This window comes from Podarcis vaucheri (genome assembly GCF_965113315.1).
Source record: "Podarcis vaucheri genome assembly, chromosome: 12".
In the NCBI taxonomy this organism is placed as follows: domain Eukaryota; kingdom Metazoa; phylum Chordata; class Lepidosauria; order Squamata; family Lacertidae; genus Podarcis; species Podarcis vaucheri.
In genome coordinates, this window is record NC_138750.1 from 38,355,347 (window position 1) to 38,374,025 (window position 18,679).

At 42.5% G+C, this 18,679-nt stretch overlaps 1 long non-coding RNA gene across 4 annotated transcripts in view; it reads left to right on the top strand.

Moving 5' to 3' along the window:
* The window catches only part of LOC309515907, a 163,192-nt gene that overhangs the window by 128,275 nt on the left and 16,238 nt on the right, over nucleotides 1-18,679 (top strand). Inside the window, exon 1 of one of the 4 annotated variants that reach the window (XR_014212704.1) lies at nucleotides 13,962-14,035. The exons of the other annotated variants lie outside the window; for them this stretch is intronic. This is a non-coding gene — a long non-coding RNA (uncharacterized lncRNA). Of the gene's footprint in view, nucleotides 1-13,961; nucleotides 14,036-18,679 lie in introns of those variants that run through there. 4 annotated transcript variants of the gene reach the window in all.

An 18,679-nucleotide genomic window follows, 5' to 3' on the forward strand; every position in this document is an offset into this window, starting at 1 on the left:
CTTATTTGCAGATATCCAGCTAAATCTCAACAAATGGGCTGTCTATTGTGTTTATTGCAATTCAATTTGCAAGCATTGTTTGAGGGAAACGGTTGCCTGTTAATTGAGCAGTAGGGTTGGTGGCATGGGGAAGATCATTTTTATTCAGATGTTTGTATTCCACACAATTCGTCTAACATGCTCTCTTATTCCATCGTTGTTGTATACACTCCTCCTGGCATGCACAGGAAGTGTCCTGGCATGCAAGTGAATTAATCTTTTTGTATGTACAGTGGTACCTCGGGTTAAGAACTTAATTCGTTCTGGAGGTCCGTTCTTAACCTGAAACTGTTCTTAACCTGAGGTACCACTTTAGCTAATGAGGCCTCCCGCTGCCGCCGTGCAATTTCTGTTTTCACCCTTAAGCAAAGTTCTTAACCTGAGGTACTATTTCTGGGTTAGCGGAGTCTGTAACCTGAAGCATCTGTAACCTAAAGTGTCTGTAACCCGAGGTACCACTGTACTTTCCTGTTGGACATTTGCATTGGTGCAGAGAATATCATCTCAACAGTGGTGGACTTTGGGCTCTCAAATTTCAGCAGCACCTTGTGTATTAGCAGCACCCCAGTGGCGTAGCGTGGGGGGTGCAGGGGGGCCCCGGCTGCACTGGGCGCAACATCTGGGGGTTAGGGGGTGCAAATCCATGGATTAGGGGGCGCAAATCCACGGGTTAGGGGGCGCAAATTACTTGCCTTGCCCCGGGTGCTAACAACCCACGCTACGCCACTGCAGCACCCTGCTAATATTCGGTGCCCCCCACCTCTCACGCTCTGCTCTGTAGCATTGTTGTGCCACCCCCTGCATTGCAGATCCCAATGCTGCTGCACTGGTCATGCTACCCTAAAACTGCCTCTGGTCCCAATTGCACAAGAAGCTGGTCTGGACAACTTACAATGCAAATTTCATTTTTACTTTAAATTTGTAGACCCCTTTTGCTACTGTACTGTACTCAAGGCAGTTCACAGCACATAGAAACGACAAAGTAGATCACAAACATCACATTGTCCAACATCTGAGATCAAGAACCAAACGTGGCCCTGTGCACCTCCATCTTAGATAGAGCTGGGACTTAACTATCAGACATGTATTTCCATAAGAAATGTAGCTTTTATTTTCCATACAAAAGGTTTCAGTGTGATTGCTTCCAAGGGTAGGCATGTTCCTCCAAGGCATTTCAATGCACAGTTCAGATTTATGCTGATCCATATCAATCACCATATGCTATCATTTTGAACCTTGCAAAATCTGGGGTTCTTAATCAGATGAGTAAGATGTGGCTCCCTTCTTCAAATTTGCCCTTCATCTCAGGTAGGATGGTGTGCATAGGAACCCAGGGTCCGTGGGGGGACGGGGACGACAGAGCTTAGTGTGTTGATCCTCATTCAAATGTAGCTTTTACAAACAGCTGAAAAGTTGGCTTGGAAGTCCCACTGTGTTCAGTGGGGCTTACTCCCAGGTATGCGGGCGCAGGATTGCTGCCTGACCATAACAGCCACAACGTGAAGCTACTCAAAGCATGTGGTGACCAAAATGAGTAAATCATCTTCCAGCTCCTCACCAATTTGGATTTAGAACGCTTGATCATTTGGACATCCTATAATAAAAACACTTCTCTTGAACACTGATAATTTTCTGCTGTTCTAAGACTAAAGAACGAAACCTTCAAAGGAGCCTGGATGTGGCTGGTATTTCTGAATGCATAATTCCAGGTACCCTGTTGTTTTGACTGCAGAGGGGGGAGCTTTTAAAGGGAAGCTTCTTTTATCTCATGCAGCCCAAAATGACATTGGTTTTGAAAACAGCCAACACTTACCTTATTGTTCTTTGCTGCATTGCATAATGAAAGATATCATTAATGAGACTTCTTGTTTAAGCTATATCCCCCCCTCCCAATCTCTTGGAGAATTAAATGGAATAAATATACTTTCCCAAGAATGGTTGGGCATGTTAGCAACCAGAAGTACTCTTCCTGCCTTGCTATATTGCAGGGGTGCTGAACCTTTTCCAGCCTGAGGGCTGCAATCTCTTCTGGGCAGCTTACATGCCAGGGGTGCATGGGGTTAGAGGCAAAAGCGGGCAGAGGAGCAAATGCGAATTCTACCCTTGTGCTGTAGGCTAGTTTCCATCAGGGATGAACACATCTATCAATCTCCATTCTCTCAGCTTCCCATTGTTCCAATCTTAAATCCAGTTCTCTCCACATTTGCACAGCAATTTGCAATTGGGGAAAAATCCTCCTGAAAACCTTTCAATGTTTTAGTGAAAATTTCTCCTAATAGCAAATTTTTGCAAAGAGTTTCTCCTTATATAATGCATTTTTGTACGTTATTTTCACAAAGATTCTTTTTATGCTCACTTTCACCTAATACAGGCATTATTTTTTTAATGTTTGGTTGTAGATCTGCATTGCAAAATTTGGAGAATTTCAAAGAATGGCTGTCAATTCAGTTCTCACATGCGAATTTGGTAGATTCAGCTTTAAATTGAATTTCTTCCTTGTTTCTAGTTTTACACACCTTTGCACACACCTGTCCTGTATCTAAGCAAGTTATCACAGTTTAAGGCCACATTCCAACCAAGTAAAACACTTAAAGTGGGTGCAAATCAGGGTCAGTTGGGTATGTCCTGGAGAGAAGAGGCATGATTGCAGAGAGTCCCAAAGGTCAGACAGAGAGGCCTGGGAGTAGCATTTGGCCCCTGGACTGAGGTTCTCTACCACTGCTTTAATGCTTTGGACAAGATTTAGTCCTCTGGGTATGTTGACAGCTTTGCTGGAAGGTCATTGGCACAGTGACTTCACTATGCAGCAAGGACTAGGGTGCAGAATTCCTAGGGCTGAGCTGAATGCTACATAAACATGGAGATGGTAATAGCTACAATTCTTGTGATAAAGATGACAAATAGTAGCCAACACGTGTGAACGGTTTGTTTGGCTTTAAAAAATAACAACTCATTACGTGCCAACTCACCTGAAAGATATTAAATCAGTGGTGCTTTTGTCAGGGCTGCTCAATGCAAATTTGATTGAGCTGGTCCGATTCCAGTTCATTGTTTTGTTGCCAGTCCCCCTTGACAGCACCTTGATTTGCAATTTAGTATGTGCAAAAATAAAGTTCCAGGTCTGTATGTCCTGTCAGTTTATCTCAATAAAACAATGAAGAATGCTGATCTCGGGAGGGAGAAGAAGGCTCTCTGCTGACAGTGAGCCATTTTTCATACTGAACAGCCATTTGGCAGAACAAGAAAAAGCAGTTTGCAGCGTCACAGTGGAATTCACTGTTCCTACAGTTTGTAAGCAGTTTTCATCTTATTATATATACCAGGGGCAGACACGTGTTTTGCTAGATAGGGTCACTCCAGATTGGTGTTGTATTTGTCGGATAACCAGACTCACTTAGATTTCCTTAAGTCTAATTAATGCATGAAAGGGTTAATACTATAGAGTAAGACGTCCTGCCAGACTTAGCTATGTCACTTCCCTTATCTTGGGAGGAAGTAGGTAATCAAGCCTATTGTCTCCTCCTCCCCTGTGTACATGAGAAGTTGAGCATGTAAAGAGGTTTCAGCTGGTTGTTCCGGGTCATTTGCATGGCTCTCACCAGCCACTCTTTGTTTCCTGTATCAGCAATCTAGGAACTTTTACCATTTTGTAACTAAGCTACGTTTTGCTGCCTGTGCAACATTTTTGACTGATGTATGGAAAAGCACATGGACCAGACTTTTGAAGAGTTTGTAAGTAAGCCAATTTTTAACTTAACAAGCATGAGGTCTTTTCCTATGCTGGGGGAACAGAAGCTTTGGAAATGAACTTTTTAAGGAGACATTTTGAAAACTGACTTGGAAGGGCATATTTTAAAGGCCTGACAGCCTATATTTTGCTGCATGTTTTGTGCTTTTAAATCTGCTGGAGTTCTCTTACCAAAGAGTACTTGCACCAGACTTGGAGCTTGGCATCCAAGAAATCTTGTTCGGGTGTGTGTGTTCGCACATTAACAGTATTGTGGGTGTATGTTCTGCAACATGTTCTTGATAAACAATAGTGTACTCATGTTTGTTTTTTAGTAGTTCTGCAATGATTTCCTAATGCTACCACATTATTGCTATCTAGAGGGGCTTTTAACACAAGAAAAGCAGAGCAAAAAACAACAACAAATCCTCAGAAAATTTGGGGCATTAAAAGTTATAGGATTTCAGCAGGAAGCTACAGGATATGCACAGATTGAAACAGTATGACTGCCCCCAAACCTTTGCAAGTGCAAATGGTATTGAAAGTGCATTGCAGGGGGTTGGACTAGATGGCCCTTGGGATCCCTTCCAACTCTGATTCTATGATTCTAAGATAGCCCTAACAGCATCGTGAATAAAAAGAATGTCCGGAGGGTCCCATGACCACATTCATTGATCGGCAATTGATTATGGGGGAACAGAAGATAATATTCTGGAAATCTTCATGCTTGGGCAGAGATGTATTCAAACTGCTTTCACCACAATTAGAAACCTGAAGAAGCCAAGATGGCCTCTCATCCAAGAACTGACCAGATCCAAAGCTGCTTAGTGTTAGTGCTCCCCAAGGCCCATGTTCCTCAGAGCTGTAGATAGTCTCTTCGTCAGAGACCACCAGGTGGGAACTTCACTTGTTGGACTTAGGTACCCTTCTCATCACTGAATCTGCAAGCTAGCCTATTTCCCTTCATGTAGATTGGCCTATCTAGAGCCACAGACGGTTTCTGTTGTAGTGGTTTCCTTCATATATTCTCCTCTTCTCTCTCTTCCTCCTCCCTGTTGTATCTGGGTAATTATACACAGCTGCTGCTGCCATCCCATCCCCTCTTCCTCACCTGTGTCTTCATTTGAGCCAGCAGGGAGAGGAATGACATGGGAGGCAGCAACAACTCCTGTGTCCTGACAAAAATATATCCCACCAGTCTATTTAGGATTTCAGGGTAGTGTACTGTCAATTGTATCACAAGACAAGTATAGTCATAAAACTATAGCCAGCATTCTTTAAACAATTAAAAATGTACAAGAAATTAAAGCACCTGGGTGAATTGTCTGGTGCCAGGAGGTTGGTGAGTCTGTTTGATGAGTCTAATCCATAGACTGGGGCACCACTGCTAAGAAATTATTTTCCTTCTGTTTGGGCTGCCGTAGCTCTGATAAAGAATGCACCTGGTGACGGGCCTCTGCAGAATATCTTTAAACATGGGCAGAGGGATATGGGAAGAAACGCACCTTTATAGATATTTGGGTTCCAAGCCAACTCAGTTATTTGGGTCCCCAACAGATCTTGTGCCTTCTGACCCTGTCCTGGGACCCTTAGAATATCTGTTTGCCTTTGCCCTAAGTTAAATATCACCAGCCCCAATAAATATGTTTGTGGGATGCCACTGCTTGCACTTTCCCTTAGTATATACAAAAGTCTGTAGGAAAATAAAGGAACTCCCTGTGGACTTGATATAGTAGTAGGCATGGCTAAGCAGTCCAGCTTTACATTATCATGGCAAATATGGTTGAAATTCTTAGCTATTGTCTCCTCCTTGATGTTTCCGTAAAGAGCCGACCAACTTTTCCCCAGGAAAGTATTCAGTCCCCATTTGAAGTTGTAAAGGCCGGCGAGAAAGATCCATCCTTTCTTAGTGTTTAGACCTTGTCCTTCATAGCCCTAGAGAGAGCTTCTGAAGAAGCAAACATTATTTCTCCAAAATGGATTTTTCTAAACTGCCTGATTTCCTGTTACAACATCTCTATATATCTTTCAACCTGAGGGAATTCGATTGCCTCAACTCCCAGCAGAGTTCTGCTGGTTAATTCCTTTTTCTGTCGTCTGTCAGGCAATACATTCCTGTCACAATCAAGATACTTTGGATATTTGTTGCTTCCAGGGTATCTCTCCACGTTGGCACACACACGTTCATTGCCACATAGCCAGGGATGAAAGAGAAATTCAGTTTGGTTCACATTTTAACACAAACCTGAGAACATAAGAAGAATCCCTGCTGGTTCAGACCAAAGGCCCAACTAGGGCCTTTCTCACAGTGGCCAACAGAATGCCTATGGGAACAGTGGCGTAGCGTGGGGGGTGCAGGGGGGGCCGGCCGCACCGGGCGCAACATCTGGGGGTTAGGGTTAGGGGGCGCAAATCCACGGGTTAGGGGGCACAAATTACTTGCCTTGCCCCGGGTGCTGACAACCCACACTACGCCACTGTATGGGAAGCCTACCTGTTCTGCGCTTCCTGGAACAATATGCAAACCAAAATGTAGCTTTCCTTCAAAATATGCAGGATTTTTCTTTTCTTTTTCTAAATGTCATTGCAGTTCTCTGACCGAAAAAGTGTGAATTATGGGAAAGTGTGCATAAAAATGAATATATTAGTAAAAACAATATACAAAAATGTATTATATATCAGGGAAATTTGTTGACAAAATGTGCATATTAGGGAAGATTGTTGTCAAAATGTGTATATTAGGAGAAACTGTCCTGAAATGATGATGGGTTTTCTTGAGGATGTTTTAACAGAAATTTGCCAACTGATATGGAAATGTGGTAACTTGAATTTAAGATTGGGAAAAATGGGAAACTGAAATTAACAGATTTATGCATCCCTACACAATCTCATTAATTTTATTTAGCCATTGTTTCTTGTGAGCACCCAGAATCCACTCCTAAATCCATTGTATACTGATGCCTGTTATCGAATGACAGAACCCAAGCAAAATATGTTCAATATCATAGTTCTGTCAGGAGTTGCATTTCAAATGATTAAGAAGTTTTGTATGTCACTCTGGTGATTTTGTACCTACTTTGTTGTTTGTGCTTTTTGTGGAAAAAATTAAATTTAGATATTTTTAATCACTGCTTTAAGATCAGTTAGTCTCAGGTTGAAATGTTCACATACTAGTTTCTGAATATTGTGCTTTCTGATACCTAATTTGTATCTATTTACTCTTATGTTTAGAAAATGGCGTGTTGGTCCTATACAGAATGCAGAGAGGCACTCTTGATAGATGATAATGTCTTGTTTTAAAATATTTTAAATTATTTGAGATTTAGGTAGGTAGCCGTGTTGGTCTGACGCAGTCTAAATAAATAAATAAATGTCCAGTAGCACCTTAAAAAGGGTAAAGGACCCCTGACAGTTAAGTCCAGTCGCGGACGACTCTGGGGTTGTGGCTCTCATCTTGCTTTACTGGACAAGAGAGCCGGCGTTTGTCCGCAGACAGTTTTTCCGGGTCATGTGGCCAGCATGACTAAGCCGCTTCTGGCGAAACCAGAGCAGCGCACGGAAACGCTGTTTACCTTCCCGTCAGAGCAGTACCTATTTATCTACTTGCACTTTGACATGCTTTCGAACTGCTAGGTTGGCAGGAGCAGGGACCGAACAACAGGAGCTCACCCTGTCAATGGGATTCGAACCGCTGACCTTCCGATCGGCAAGCCCTGTGGTTTAGACCACAGCGCCATCCGCGTCCCTCCAGTAGCACCTTAGAGACCAACTAAGTTTGTTCTGGGTATAAGCTTCCATGTGCATGAATATATCCAAAACAAACTTAGTTGGTCTCTAAGGTGCTACTGCACCATTTTTTATTTTATTTTTAATGATGTGTGTTATATATTGCTATAACCCTTTCTGGGACCTTCTGATTAAAGGCGGGTGAAAATGAAAATGAAAATAAGATGGTTGCACCCCGCCCCCTTGATGCTTGGCTTACATCACTTTACAACTCCTGCAACAGCATTTCCCAAGCAGATAGAGGAATAGAGTTGGAATCTGGATTTGTTGCAGAATTCCTGTGTGATTGTTGTGCGGTCTGTTGACACTGGTGAGTATCTCTTTAGAAAGGTGTGTGTGTGTGCATGTGCGTGCTGTCTGTAAACAATGACAAGCCTTCCATCCAAGGTAGACTAAGGACACAATTTAAACTGTACACACACACACACACACACACACACACACACAAAACTAATTATCCCATCTAGTGACTCCCCTATGGGAATCATCTGAGTTCCTAAAATTGCCAGCTTTTAAAGCTTCTTTGCCTGGAACAACCTGGAAGCAATTCCTAGATGTCACAGCCAGCTATGCTAGTGGCTATTTACAATGGATTCCATAAATATATTAAGTTTATATGACAGAGCAATCTCCAGAGCACAATATTAATTATTGATCTCCTCCACACCTTGCACTGAAGAAGGACTTGTATAATTCATTTGTGGAATTCACAGCCCCAGGATGCGAGGGTGGCCATGAGCACTGATGGCTTTAAAATGAGATTGGACAAAGGCACTGAGTAGAGATTGCTCCATGGCTATTAGCCATGATCGAGGACTCCACCACCTTGTCTCCCCACCCCTCTTCTCCTCTCCCACTGCCCAAGAGAGGCTCATCTGGTGGGACAACAATAGCCTCCCGGCAGTAGAGTCCTTCCCATATACCAAGCAGAGAGGGCTGTGTGGCAGTGAGGTTGGGGCTGTGTGGTTGCGCTTGTGGATAGGAGAATTTCAGTGGGAGCAGAAATCACTGATGTTTGCTTATTCATCCTGTGCCAAGAGTAGAAATCAATCCAGTGAATGTGATGGTATTCACTGTTATTTTTGCTTTCAGTCTGCAAACAATATTTAACTGATTTATGTTCGGTCCCAACTTTTGCATTGCATTTCTTTTGCACTGAAATGGGGGCTGGGGGGGACTGGAATAGCATAATGACAGCAGAACTAATGTATTTTATGCAATTAGTTATGTAGTTTGCATAATTTTGCCACCCCAAACAGTGAAAGATGGTAGAAGATGAACTGCAATGGAAGGGAAACAGTGCTGCATGTGACAAACACAGCATACCCCTGCTAGTAGTAGTCCTAGTGGACTTCCTAGAAGCATCTGGTTGGTCTGATTTAGCCTGCTGTTCTCAATGGCTTTTCTTAGAATCCATAATCAACAGCTCAATTGCCCCTATTATAATTTGAGACAATGATGAGGTCACCTCAGGTTTACTTGGGTGGTGGAGGCAACACAGCACTTCAAGGGGTGGGTGGGTAAGCTGCCATTTTAATTGGCCATAATGGCCAACAGTGTAGCATCACTCGGGGCATTGTGGGAAATTATAAAGTTGCTTTGTCAACCCAGCTGCTTAAAGTGGTGAGCCTAGTGCAGGTGTCAAGTGATGGTGGGCCCTGTCAGGGACAAGGAGCACCTTCGAATGCCAGCCTGGCAAATGGATCTGCTCCCTTGTTCAGGACAATTAATTTAATGGTACTGGAAATCCAAGTTGCCATGAAGATAAACTGCTATCAAAAATGTCTTTGAACCATTTGCTTCATTTGTGTGCTTCAGTGATCATCCTGCCATTTAAATGGACTGTGTTTTTTGTTTCAGTTTATATCCCACCTTTCTCCCACTGTGAAAATCAAGGTGACGTACCTGGGAGTCCCAGATAGTTTTTCATAAGGATGCTGATGAGACTCAGATCTGCATCGTTTCAGCATCACTTCAGCTGAGGGCTTGGCATGGAAGCTGCCTTACATCAAGTCAGACTATTAGCCCTTAACTCAGTATTGTATATGCTATGGACAGGGAACCTGTGGCTCTCCAGATGTTGTCACACTCCAACTCCCATCATTGCCAGCCACCATAGCCAATGGTCAGAGATGATGGGTATTGTAGTCCAACAGCATCTGAAGGCCATAGGGTCCTTATACCTGCTGTACTCGAACAGGCACTGATTTTGCAGGGTTTTGTTCAGGACTCTTGTCCTGCCTTGTTTAAGATCTTGGAGTCTATTTCTCCTTTCTCTCAAGACTACAAGACTAAGTTTCCTATCAATGCAACCAGCTTCTCTGGTACTGGGTCTAAGCCTGTTCAGCATATCTTTGTAAACACTGTCAGGTGTTGGCCAATCACATCAATCCTGGCGACATAACATAATGCCATGAGGCGGCCCGGCAAAAATTAGCTTTCAAAAACTGAGAATTGCACATGTGGGAGTCATTGAAAAATTGATGCCTGATTTGGTAAAGGGCAAAACCTAACCAAGTTACTGTGAGTGGTTTTGACAGTCTTGATTTCTTTTAATCCCAATCCATACAATCTACATGTTCCCTATGGAATTGTCACACACCAGAAGTAAGGGAAATGTTGCTATAATTGGGATTAGCTGCAGAGAGCTGTCACAAGCCTTTAGTGAGCCTTGCCTTTATTTAAAAGTATGATTGCTGCAACATATCTGCCTGCTATGGCATTAGTCTAAATGAATTTAAACATAGCTTTATCGCTCTGTAGAGAAAAGTGACATAAGCCTATTTAGCTGTGTATACAATAGATAAAACGAACCATCTCTAGAGGTTTCTGTTCTGGGAGAAGCAATTATATACGGTGGAAAACCCTAGAGAGAAGCTGCTGTTTGTTTGGAGGACGGGCTTGGGGGATTGTTGCTGCCACTGAAGTTAGCTTGTCACACTGTATTGATTAAGGGAAGATTATTTTCGCCCTTGATGCCATGCCAGCTTTTGATTTCAGGAAATGCTTTCTGGATGGCAAGCAATATCTACAAAAGCCAACAATTGTTTGCTGCTGCTTTTGCAAGGTTTGCAGGAGAAAATGAAATATGCCCTCTCTGCGCTCACGTCATTATTAATACCTGTGCTTCGGTAAGGCCATTCGTAATCGGAATGAAGGTTAAGATTTAAAAATTAATTTCAGAGCCTTGAGGAGGACTGTGAGTAGAGGAAGGAGACAGGCAACAGGGGAGAGAAGGAAGGAAGGAACATTACTGATGTCCGTGGGGCCAGTTTGAACATTGCACAGCTGCACTAGGGATGCTTAAATCTGTCAATTCCAGTTTCTATTGGTTTTTGATTTTTCCAATCTTAAATTCACTTCTCCACATTTCCACATTAGTTTGCAGATTATTATTATATTTAATCATGGGAATTCACCAGTAGTTTAATGGTAACATTTCCCCTTAATATACACATATTTCCCTAGTGCGATGCAGGTTTGTATGTTATTTTCACTAACTTATGCATTTATAAGGTAAAGGGACCCCTGACCATTAGGTCTAGTTGTGGCCGACTCTGGGGTTGCATCGCTCATCTCGCTTTATTGGCCGAGGGAGCCGACGTACAGCTTCCGGGTCATGTGGCCAGCATGACTAAGCCGCTTCTGGCGAAACCAGAGCAGTGCACGGAAACGCCGTTTACCTTCCCGCCGGAGTGGTACCTATTTATCTACTTGCACTTCGACGTGCTTTCGAACTGCTAGGTTGGCAGGAGTAGGGACCGAGCAACAGAAGCTCACCCCGTTGCGGGGATTCGAACCACCGACCTTCTGATCGGCAAGTCCTAGGCTCTGTGGTTTAACCCACAGCTCCACCCGTGTCCCATTTATATGCACACTTTATTTCAGTATATGCATTTTTATACACATTGCTTGGCTGGAGAACTGCATTTCAAAATTGGGAGATGTGGCAATTTTCAAAAGATGGCTGTGTGTTTCTGAAATTGTGAACTAGTATACTCTCATCAGGAGCTGTAGGGACCACCCATTTCTCTCCAGGTCCAATCAGAAGCAATTCCCACTGAGTTCAGTGAAGTCTATGTCCAGATAAGGATAGGACAGGATTGTGGCCTGACCTGTTTCTGTATGATTCTTTGTCCCCCTCCCACCCCAAACTTTGTTACATTTCCGCTTTATGTTTTTGGGTGTGCATATCAAAGACCATGGGTTGTGTCCATACTTTACATTTGAAATGTAGTCTCTGGCTGCTTAATTTTTAACCAGCTAAGGAAGAGGGAAAGCAACAACATGTCTAACAGTTGTGGTTTTTAGGGGAGGATCAAGTCTACTCACTTCAACTATCAAGGCCCATAGATATGCCCTAAGTGGCCCACTTGTATCTATATCTGGTTGATCCACCAAGAACCACATTATTAAGTTGCATTTATAGATTGTGTATTTTGTAATCCATCCTGGAACCATTTGCAGAAGGGTGGTCTATGAGCACAGGCAAAAAAAAAAGTTCTGGTCCCATAGCACGAAGCAGCCAGATTCACATTATATGCTTCTGCAGGTATGGTTTTTTAAAAATGCAGTTAATTTTTGCTCAGGCAGTGTGTTCACATTCTGAAAGGAGACCTGTCTCTAACTGTACCTGAGCATTGCATAAAGGCACAAACCGTCCTTGTTTTCCTTTTGGCTTCCTCTCTTGTGTATTGACTAATTTAGAGACGCACCACTTTGATGGCATTCGGAGGAAAGGAAATGCAGTCAGCAGCTCGGCTCAGAACTTTGGAGATCCCCAACGTAGCCTAGCCCAGAATGTCCTCATTAACTTTTCAAAGACTCCAGATTTGGTAGAATCCGTGCAGCCAGCTGTAAATTATGCATGGGGAATCGGTGGCTCCTGCCCACATAGCACAGAGAGGCTGTAATGCTTTGCATTAACTTTGTGCTAACCTGTTGCTGACCAGTCGCTTAGATGCTGCTATGGCAGCACACCCACAAACATCAGAGGTTTTTCAAACACAACAATTATTTTGTATTCCGTTTCTTGACTTAGAAAAACAACAACACACTATCTTTCTTTTTAATAGGGTTGCTGGATGAGCACTAATGGTTTTTGCTTATTATGCTGCATTAGGACTTCATAGCCTATGATGCAGTGAGAAGAAAATGCTGCCGTGTCTTCATAGTTAATCCACCCTTATGGCCAATACCATGCCACATTATGCCCACAAATGAAACCGCATGCATGGAGACACCTGAAGCCTTTAACTGAAGTGAGAAAGAACTAATATTGAAGGCGTAACAGTGTAAAGAGGAGCTACCTGAAATTCTAATATGTGGACAATTTTTCCATTGCTTGGGGAACAAAACTGGGACTAAATTCCATTGACACTTTGTGGGCTGGAGAGGGATATGGAATAACCAGCTGTCTTTAGCATCCTAAGGACTATCTCAGCAATCCTTCCTGCTCCAGCAGTGATGGAATGTTGCACCATAAAAAGAGAGAAATAAAAGGATTTTTCTGGCTTTTAAAAAGTGAAGTAGAGCAGAGTTGGACGGTCTACTTGCCTAATATAGGAGATCAATTCTGCAGGAACAACTGCTAATGTATGAGCATAGGCCTGGGCTGCCCAAGGCAAAACTCCCCTGCCTCTTTATTACTCTTCCCCTAGCTAGGGACTATAAAACTAAGTATTCTCCAGTCTGCACTAGATTCTTGAGTGCATCTCTGTCTCCCACCCCACCTCCAAATTCTCCCCAGGGAAATTATTCCACAGTCCATTATGCCTCACTGCTGGGACATAGTTTTTAATATATATTCAACCCATTCTCTTCCCTTCCTTTTAAATCTAGTACATTTAGTTATATGTTTCAGAGCTAGAGATTTCATTTAAAGGAAACTGGTGGGTTTATTTTATTTTATTTTATTAGCAGAAGGGAGAATTTATACTATGAAGTGCAGACTCAAACACCTCTATTTCACCACCCAACTGCTGAGTGAAACTCCTTAGATGCACAGTACTATTGACTTCTTTAAAAAACCCAAAAAACGATCATGTATAGATGACAGGGTATACAGCATTTTATTTGTTTATTTAATGTGTATACTGCCCTTCATCTGTATACCTCAGGGCAGTTGACAGCATAAAAATACAACATATAAGCACAAAATACATAATAAAAACAAACACAAGAACAAACCAAACCAATAGCACCCCCTCCCCACCACCACCTCCCACAGACTCATTTAGGACTCATACAGGACATTACTCAGCCAAAGGCCTGGTTGAAGTGGAATGTTTTTACTTGGTGCCTAAAGGCCTATAATGAAAGTGTCAGATGAAGCTCCCTGGGAAGAGCATTCAACAAACGGGGGGCCACTGCAGAAAAGGCCTGTTCTCATGTTGCCACCCTCCGGGCCTCTTGTGGAAGAGGTACATGAAAAAGGGCCTCAGAGGATGATCTCAAAGTCTGGGTCAATTCATATGGAGAGAGGTGAGGGAGACATATGTAAAAATAATAATGTATGTAGTGTTTGATTTCAAATGCTGTGGTTTTAAAATGCTGTGACTTCAATGGTGTTTATCCCTAGCGTTTTGTTATCTAGGTTTCACTTACCTTACTGAAGCTGTCTTTGAAATGTACTAGACAGGTTTTTTTTGGTTTTTTTTTAAATGACTATCAAAGGGATAGTATGTTCTTCTGGAGAACTTTGAGAGTAAGCCCATGGCAAAAATTTTAGTCCTGCTTGAAACCTGGCTAATGGTAAGCAAGCTTCAATAATAACACCAACAAAACTGTGGTAACAAGAATGTAATAAGTACAGAAACACTGATTAATGGCCACACTTCTCTTCTTGAGATGTAGATTTATTCCCAAGCAAAGCAGGGAGGGGCCTCCTGACGTTGTGGGACCCCCCAGCCCCAGGCAGCATAGCCAGTGACAAGGGCTGATGGGAGTTGTAGTCCAAGAATATCTGGAATGTCACAGGTTCAAGTCATCTCTGCATTAAAGGATAAACTGATTATAATGCTGCAGATATTTCTCATTTGCATTGCAACTCCTTTCCCGGCAATGTTTATATGCAGTTTGCTTACTCATCAGTATCAGGTTTCATGCACTACATTTCCAAATATCAAGTCTGTTTCTAAGCCTTAGTCGACAAATTTCTTACTGAGAGACAGCAGGTTTGCAGCTGATTTCTTACACGTGTTCTTCACACGAGAACCCACATGGCACAACAATGTCATAATAAGAGGGTGCGGCAGAATTTCATACCCAACTGTGTCTTTTTACACATAGGGGAGATGCTGTAGTTTAGTTAGCGTTCAGCTCGCATGCAATGCATCCCAAAGGTCCTGGGGACAAAGCAGGTGAAGGAGGAGAGAAGGAATGGTGAGTGGAGGGGCATAGGAGCTGACTTCCAGGGGTGGAGCTGCAAGCGATCTCAGCATTGGAGAGGGGTGTGTGCATTTTGGCCTTGCACAAGGCACTGCTGAAATGTGGGTGGCCTGAGGGTATCTTAAAGGTGGATAGCTCCATCAGCTTTGGTGCCTGCCCATCAAAAGTAAGTCAAGAGTTAAGAAACCAAGGCAATGCCAGCATCCAGCTTCCTTCTTGGTTATGAGATTTATGAGATGATTTGGGCCCTGGGTGAGTGAGAGGCAGCATGGCTGCACAAAGTCCCAGATGAGAGCCAAGAGACCAAGTGGGGAGGTGTATCGGAAGGAGAAGGCAGTGATATTGCTCTGTGTGTGTTAGCAATTTCTCTTAAAGTAACACTTGTATATTCGTGCATTTTGTAACGTTTGTTATTCTTTAAGTTGTCTGTTGTTGGTTTAGTTTTTTGTGCACCACTTAGAGGAGATATATATAGTCTAAAAATAAACAAATCCCTTGCCTCTCCTGGTTAGGGCTGGCAAAGAGTCATGACTCTTGCACTGCAGGGGGTTGGACTAGATGGCCCTTGGGATCCCTTCCAACTTCACAATTCTGTGAAGCTGCTGGTGAAGGCAATACTGATCTAGTTGGTTGAACAGTTTGAATCTGTCTGTATAACCCCAAAAAGAAGTGGTATATTTCTCAAATTACACTGAAGCACATTTCCACCCAATATAAACATGTCCCTATTGTTGTGATGTCTCCAGGCTTTAGCTTGATTTTTTTTCTTCCATAAATATATAGCCAAAAGGGTGCTGTGGTTTTTTTTATCTTGGGGTAAGGAGGTGTGGATATGGAGCTACTTAGGGGAAGGGGCATAGCTCATTGGTTCAGTACGTGCATGTTGTGCAAATCCAGATAATGCTACATAGAACCCAGAAAACTAACTGCCAGACATTGTAAACCAGACTTCCCCAGCCTGATGACCTCCAGATATTTTGGACTGTCGTCATCTCTGACCACTGACCTTGCTGGCTGGGGAACTGATAGGAGCTGTAGTCCAAACAAGACAGGAGAAGGCAGGTGTAGACAATGCTGAGCTGGATGGACCATGGCATAAAGTAGCTTCTGATATTCATATATAGCTCCAATGACATTTTCCTAGGAGACATCTGGCAAAGCCCGAATGAGTTATAGGGATGCTGAAAGCCTAGATAATTTAAGACAAAGGAGCATCTGGTTTTATTTGGGGAGGACAATTTGTTTACCAACGGACTTTCGAGAACACTAGAACAGATGTGTGATAACATTCAGGAGGGTGGATGCAAAAGAAAGTAAGTAAGTAAGTAAGAAAGAAAGAAAGAAAGAAAGAAAGAAAGAAAGAAAGAAGAAAAAGGGATGAGATTAAGAAACAGAAAGAGGACGTGGCGTAAGAGAGTGACAAGGCAGTACAGATAGGCAGAAATAGGAACTACAGATAGAGTTCTATTCAATATTTAAGGAAAACAGCATGAGATGAGTCAGCCTGAACTGCTAAGGGCTAAAGGCTTCCAGCATTAGTCCACCCGAACCTTTTTTCTTTGCTTCAGTAAGTTTCCTGTTCCACCAATCTGTGTTTCAAAGAGTCATTGTTCAGAGATTCAAATCCTCAAGTGTCCATCCATTCCATCTGACTTTTTTTTCAAGTGGAAGAATCAATGAGGGAGCTGGTCTCTTCTCCACTGAAGCAAATACAAGGGAGAGCCCATCAAGGCAAGACCTCTCTGGTCGTGCAAACTCAGAATGAAAACCTTTAAAGGAGACTTGTCTCTAAGACGGCAAATGTATGTCATTCCTCTCCCAAGACACCCATCCATTAAACCTGACAGTATTTGTAATGGTTGGCGATTTAGAGACAGTTGATATGAAACTATGAGAAGTGCTATGGGCACTATTTGTATGATTTCTGAGCTTTTGCAGGAACAAACCATAATAATATTCCAGTAGCACCCTCAAGTAGCATTTCGATGACCTCTTGGCACGAGAGGATTTGTATATCTATTAAAGTACAGCATGATTTAGCGACCATAAATACTGAGAAACCTTGACAATGAAGCTGACAATGAATTGCTAATTTAGAAGGATTCTTGGCAGAGAAATGTCTTTCAACTGTTTTGCAGAGAAGGCTTCATTCATAGGCTAGAGTTAAAAATGGATTTTTCAGTTAACCCCTTAGACTTTATCACGGTCCAGAACGAAGCATCCAGCCTTGGTTTTTCTTCCTTTCATCAGTTTCATCCTTTTCCTTTGATGTCTTCTCCCACTGTCAATACTTAGGGCCATTTCAGCCATCACAGTAAACCATGGTTCATCATGGCAGGAGTGAGCCACAGGAAACCTTGGACATGCACACTCCCTCTTCCTCTGTCATTTCACAGGGAAGGGCTGTAGTTCAGGGATAGAGCATTTGTCTTGTACACAGGAAGTCCGAGGTTCAATCCCCAGCAGCCTCAGATAGGACTGAGAAAGGACTTCCTTTTCTGAGCTGCCAATGAGTTGGACAGTTTATTGGTCTGAATTGATACAAGCAGCTTCCTATGTTCCTTCTGTCTAGCAAGACTTCAAGGAAAAGATTAGAAGCTTATGCTTTCATTGTAAATTAACTGTAGTTAAGCAACCCTAAAATGACGACCATCAGTCTGAATTGCCAGGAGGAGCACCAGTGAAGTCGTACTCCCTTGGTTCAGATTTCAGTACAGCTCCCCGAAAATAGATGGAAACGTGAAAGTGGAGGCCATATTCATTCTGCCCTACATAGTACGAACAGAGAATGTTTAACTTGTAAAGGGCCTTCCTGTTATGTATATCACAATTGCTTTGTAGTTAGGAGATGTGGGAATTTGAGCCCTCATCTCTCATGCTCACATCTAGCACTTTCTCAGCTAGGCTACTCCCCCTCTTGGTACCACAACACTTTATGGAAAGAATGCTAGATTAAAAACCTCCTGGACTATATGCAAAGACTTGTAGTTTATAGACATGGTCTATCTAATCATGTAAGTCCTATTGACCTTAATGTGCATTGTGTCTCTAAAATGCTTATCTTTGGGAAATGACCCAAAATGAGTATTTTTATCTTCCTTTTAAATCCAAATAAGCAACATGGAAAGGAAAGAGCAGAATGCTTGATGATCCAACTTGTTAGTGACTGAACAGGTGGGGGGAGTACTTTGAAATGCTTGGTTCTATTTACAGTCAGTGTCTTCACTTACCTAGTATGGGTGTTGAAAGAAAAGGAAATAGGCTAAAAGGACATTTAAAACAGGACAAGGTGGGTTTTTTTTTTTAAAGAGCTCTGAAATAATAGTTTGATGCTAACGTTAGAGTGCATTAAGAATTATATCACAGCCATTTCCCCTATTGAGGATAGTGGAAAGGGCAAATTGATAAGATAAAAAGCAACCTCAAACAACAAAATTATAGACAAAATAGAAAGAAAACCACGTTGCTTATATTTCCAGTTGCAAGCTGGATTTTATGTTGTTAGAAATGGAATGAAGTTGCCATGAAAATAAAACGATTCCCCATCCTATGCACTTCTGTGCAGAAGTAAGTCCTAATGAGTTATCCTGGAATACTGACTTGCAATCATTTTTCTGGTGGTGGTTTTGAGATTTTCTTCTCTTGCAATATGGAGATTCTCTCACTAAGCTGAGGCATCTGGCACTAGGCTGTGGCATTTCCTCTGCAGATACCTTAAACTGTGTGCTCTATTATGGT